The following is a 6,000-nucleotide window of genomic DNA, read 5'->3' on the forward strand; positions in this document are numbered from 1 at the left end:
GATAAATGATATGTAGCAAATTTTGGTGTAGCTTTTCTGTTGTTCTATGTTGTAACTTCTGATGTTGCTTTTCCCCATTTTTTCTAACATTCTAGTTGATATGATACCTTTAGTATTCAACCTATATTTGATTGAAGAAAAGATATCTCAAGATACATGTAAAACTTTCTTGTCTGGTGGTTAAACAAATGGAACAAACATTGATATACTGAGGTTACAAAGGAAGAAGATTTTTAGAACATAGATGATAATACCAAGAGTAATTCAAATATCACTGATGTGGTTCTGCCTAAGCAGTTGCACGATAGGATGAACCCCATTGTGGTAGAAAAGAGGAAGAAGATAATTCTTATCAAATGTTTGAATGTCAAGTAGATGAGGGTGCAGAATGTAATTCTGATGTTACAGGAAAAAAAGAGTTGATTGGAGAACCAATCAATTCACGTGATCTTGGGAATTGATTTAGTTCTATTAAAATGTGTAGATGTGTTTCCTATTTCTTTTCCTTTGCACATTTCCCTATAAATGCATGACCAATTCTAATTTACTACATCTGCAAGTACTAAGGAATCTGACACTGGGTTGGCTGCACCAAGTCAATATGATCTAGTTTCTGATAAGTAGATGATACAGGAAGAGCAACCTCTTCAGGTGCGGTTTTTTATAAATAAAAATGACAAAGGCATTGTTCATCAAATACTTTAAAGCTATAACTAGATCATTGGAGTAGGTGGCTAGGTGTACAAAGATTATTATCCCTAATACAGAAGATGCAAAACATGTTATAAATATCAAGCAAATTGCTAAGGCATGTTATGCTATCTTTCATGTATGGTATTTGCTGTATCAATTTCTCCGTGTGGTTGGAAGCAGTTTGTCATGTAAGTCTCCATAAACTGATTCAGAGTTAAGAGGTCTGTGCTTAACTAGTAATGAGTAGCATATTTTGGTTAACAACAACATATAAGTAAGAAGTTTGACGTGTCTTGATTTAGAGATCTATCAGTCATTTTCCTTTTCTTTTGAGAACCTACATTAATTTAACAAAATATCTTACCATGTTTATCTTTATCCTGGTGTTTGTGCTCTTTAGTTTGCTTTAATTTTTGTAGGTAAATGATGTTACATATAATGATATAGATGGATATATAAGGAGCAAATTGAGAAGATGTAAGAGGTAATGATGAGTGCTCATTCTTCTGCGGTATGTTTACATTTTCTTTTTCTTCTTTGGTTGGTTGAAAAATTAGGTTGTGCTCCTTTTCTTGCTCAATTAACAATAGTTTGTTGAGTTTCCCATTCTTCAACCCAAAAAATTTGTCAAACTTGGAATTGATCCCTCTAAGGGTGTTCTCTGCTATGGTCCTCCAGGTACTGGGAAAACATTGCTTGCCCGACCAGATGCAAATAGTATAGATGCATGCATCATTCGCGTTATTGGTAGTGAGCATGTTCATAAATATATTGGTGAGGGGGCTAGAGTGGTTTATAAATTTTTCCAGGTTAGAAGCACACTAATTCCCAACTTCAACTAGTCCACTGAGAGTATTGATCTACACCTCTACTATGTTCCCACTTAAATATTAGATTTCGTATCTGGTACAGGGTTGAAACTTGTGAGCTGCACCACCTCATGTCCTTACTATTGAACCAAAATCCCACTGCCAGATAATACACTCTTATAATTGAATGCATTTAGATTTAACTTTAGCATTGATTCATTTGATATGATAAATGGCATGCTCTAAGAGGGCCTGCATTGTTTTTTTTAATGAAGTAGATACCATGGAGGTGCATGATTTGATGATGGATTCAGGGGAAACAATAAAGTTCAATGGACCATGTTTGAAATTGTGAACCAGTTAGATGGTTTTGATGCTCGAGGGAATATTTAAGTTCTCATGGCAACGAATAGGTTAGTCTGCCTATATGCTGCAGTTATTTTTTTCCACCAGTACGCATATCTACTTTTTCTTGTTCAGTTGCTTATGGTATTTCAAGTTTTGGTGATTAAAATGTGGAGCTATTTTTCAGCCATATATTAATGTTTGGTAGCTTAAAATGCTGCTACCAGCTTGTTATCATCTTGCTCAAGTTATAGCTCCATCCTATTTTTTTCCAGACCTGATATACTTTATCCATCTTTATTACTAGATGATTGGATCAGAAAGAACAAGTAGGGCAGAGCACACTCCCAGGCGAGGATATCCTAGCACCATCTTAATTATTTGATAATAGCATTTGATAAGCCTGTCCAGTCTCTTGCTTTACACTCTGGTATCTTACTTTCTTTGTAGAAAGATGGAAAACTGGAGAAACTTTCATCAATTGGAATACATAATTAGATGAGGATATGAAGATGATCCAATTTCAAGACAACAAGAATCACATTGTCGAGGTACTTGCAACAAATGACCTCGAATGTAATGATCTACGATCAATTTGTCACCTGGCACAATGGTGCTGAGTAATTACATAGAAGAAATTATTATATTTTCTATATTACATCATTTAATAAACAGCAAGGATCCAAAATATCAAAATGGGAAGCTCCTCATATCATTTAGTAAGTAGATGCCAAGCTTTCAATTTTTATTAGCTTACTTTTCCTTTTGTGTACTTTATCTTTCAAGTGCTTACTATGCTGATCTTAGTGTATCTTGTCCTATGGATTAAGTGTATTCCAGGATAGAAAGAGTGGTTGTAGGGACTCCCTCAAAATTGAGTTAAATACTGAATCCAAGGTTTCTTTTGTATTTTACTGTTTCTGTTGAAACTTGAGGAATTATCTATGATAGGATTAATTTTGTTCTCTTTTCAATCTAAAATAGGATTGTAGGATGGATGATAATGGATTAAAGCCTGAAACAAAGAAGTAGCAAGCTAAAATGGGAGGAATGCGAAAGGTCATTCAGATGAGAAAGAAGAAGCCACAGAAGAAAGAGTAATTACTTTGAGGTCTCTAAACATGGAAGGCGTGAGACAAGATAAAGAATTAGGTAACCCAGTCCTTATATATTTAGTCCACTAAGTATTTGTAAAACACAAAGATGATAAACCACATCATAACGATAATCCTGTTCGCATTTGATTGGTCCATACAAATAACTTAGTTCTTTCTTTAGTTTTATTTTGGTCCTACATCTGATTTCATAGATGCTCTTTGTCCATATTAGATCAAAAATTGTAGTTTTTGATACACAAACTTTCTTGGATAACTGTCTTTATAAGGATTTGCAGACAAGACCCTGTTATGCTGGTTATTTTTCTCATTACTTCTCTCCCCCTTCATTATTCTAAATGATCCTTATTTTGACCAGTCAAGTCTGCCTAATTTTTTATCAGAGGAAGAAGGCTCAGCAAATCATGGCTAAAGCGAACACTCAATTAGATTAGTGGAACTTCTGAATTTCCATGTTGAAAGTCTTTATTTCTGCTAGGCTGACCTATTATTTAGCCAGATATCATAATTATCACGTCTCTGATATGAAGTGTACAGAAAGTTTGGAAATAGAACTGACCAACCTAAACTACTATGTATAATAAAAAGGTAGCAAATTTCTTTCCTTAAATCCAAGTCCTACTAATATACCCAAAAATCGTGTTCCAAGATGAGTTTAAACTTCAAATCATTATTAAGATTGGATTCTTAACAAACTTTGGTAGCTTTCAGCTATTAATGTGATTGGTTAGTGTAAACAAGATTAGACAGATGACTATGGTCTAAGGGTCTAATTGATGTTCAGAACCCACTTTTCACAATGGAAGAAGACCTTAAAAAATAATATTATGAAAGTTTTCTAGAATTGTGCAGTCTACAGGAACTGCAATGACAAAGAAAATTCCATCAACTTAAGGGACAGAATAAAGAAATTACATTGCACCAGCCACCTTGGGCCATTAAAGGACAAAACAGAGAAATTACATTGCACCAGCTACCTTGGGCCATTGGAGAATTTGTCAATCCTATATCAATTGGACCTCAGCTCCACTTTTCCAAGTAGGCTGATATATTTTCCTTTATATATAAGGTGACCCAGGATTATGTTGATTCAGCGGACGAGTTAATGCAGCCACTGGTGGATGAGGTAATGCTATCAGGTTACAATTGTAGAAAAGAATAGATCTCAACTATGGTCATTTCACTATCGAGTAAAAACCTGATGCTACATGTAATGATGTAAGAAGCAAATTGAGAAGATGCTAGAGGTTCTAATGAGTGCTCATTCTTCTGTTGTGTTTCACATTTTATTTTTCCCCTTTGATTGGTTGAAAAATTAGGTTGTGTTCCTTTTCTTGCTCAATATGTCAAACTTGGAATTGACCCCCCTAAGGGTGTTTCTGCTATGGTCCTCCAGGTAATGGGAAAACATTTCTTTCTAGAGAAGTTGAAAACTGTATAGATGCATGATTTATTCACGTTATTGGTAGTGAGATTGTTTAAAAATATGTTGGTGAGGGAGCTAGAATGGTTTGTGAACTGTTCCAGGTTAGACGCACTCTAAGTCCCAACTCCAACTGGTTTACTGAAAGTGTTGACATACCATGTTCCCACTTAGATATCATACTTCATGTGTAGTACAGGGTTCAAACTCATGAATTGCACCACTTTACATCTTTACTATTGAACCAAAATCTCACTGTTTGACAATACACAATTATTGTTAAACTCATTTAGATTTAACTTTAGCATTGATTTATTTTATATGACAGATGGCACACTCTAAGAAGGTCTACATTGTGTTTTTTGATGAAGTAGATGCCATTCGAGGTGCAGGATTTGATGATGGAGTCGGAGGAAACAACGAATTTCAATGGACCGTGCTTGAAATTATGAACCGTCTAGGTTTTGATGATCAAGGGAATATTTAAGTTCTTATGGAAACCAATAGGTTAGTTTGCCTATATGCTGGAGTTATTTTTTCCATCAGTATGCACATTTACTTTTTCTTGTTTAGTTGCTTATGTTATTTCATGTTTTGGTGATTAAAATTTGGAGCTATTTGTCATCTATATATTCACGTTTGGTAGCATAAAATGCTGCTACCAACTTATTGTCATCTTGCCTAAGTAATAGGTCTATCCTATTATTTTGCAGAGCTGATGTACTTGATCCAGCTTTATTTATATCCTGGACGATTAGATCGAAAAGTTGAATTTGGCCTGCTTAGCCAGTAGAGTAGAGCACAGATATTTAAGATTTATACATGGAGAATGAACTATGAGTGGGATATCCAATTTGAACTCTTGGCCCATCTTTGTCCCAACTCTACAAGTAATCTCTCATAAACATGAGTAGCATGTCAGACATTACAAAATAAACAATAATACAACTGCCATATTGACATTCTACATAGCCATATTAAATGTGCCCGAATAAGAATGCATATACATGATTTGTATTGAACAACTACTGTTAGTTTGGGAGTGAGTTCTAGTTAATATATTGTCTGATACCATCTATAAGAATGAGAAGTGTTCAATGTGCTGGTTTTTTTGTATTTTTCTTTTAAATTTGTAGCTGTTTGTATCCCTTGTAAAACTCATGGATTTTCTGTGAATGGTAAACTGAAGGGATACCTTTCTTATCACAGACAGAAGGAAGAATGAATAAAGTTGCAATTCCTTATGTGACTAAAGCTTTAGAGGTAAAGTCAGTATGTTAAGTTCAAAACTTGTTCTTATACTGTTGTATATGCCATTTTGTCCATGCATTGGCAAAGACTTTAGTTTTCTGAGCATTTGAGATATAACATAGATGAAGTTCCAGAGAACACTAAATATCTCTTTTTATTTTATATATAATTTAATGGTACTTGTTGACATCTTTATCAGTGCATAATGCACCTTGGACATACCGCATTAAAGTAATAAATGTCAGAAGCATGCTTTAGGTTCCATACAGATTTGCTAAATTCACTACACAATATAGTGGACCATCATGTGTTGTCTTTTTGTGTTTGGAGATTCTCTAGAAATGATAGTGGTAGTCTATCTAAA

The 6,000-nt window shown here is 34.4% G+C and overlaps 1 pseudogene; it reads left to right on the forward strand.

Moving 5' to 3' along the window:
- The first annotated feature begins 624 nt into the window (after positions 1–624).
- On the forward strand, positions 625–5,585 carry LOC107858906 (annotated as a pseudogene).
- Positions 5,586–6,000: the final 415 nt, after the last annotated feature.

This window comes from Capsicum annuum, chromosome 1, assembly GCF_002878395.1.
Source record: "Capsicum annuum cultivar UCD-10X-F1 chromosome 1, UCD10Xv1.1, whole genome shotgun sequence".
In the NCBI taxonomy this organism is placed as follows: Eukaryota; Viridiplantae; Streptophyta; class Magnoliopsida; order Solanales; family Solanaceae; genus Capsicum; species Capsicum annuum.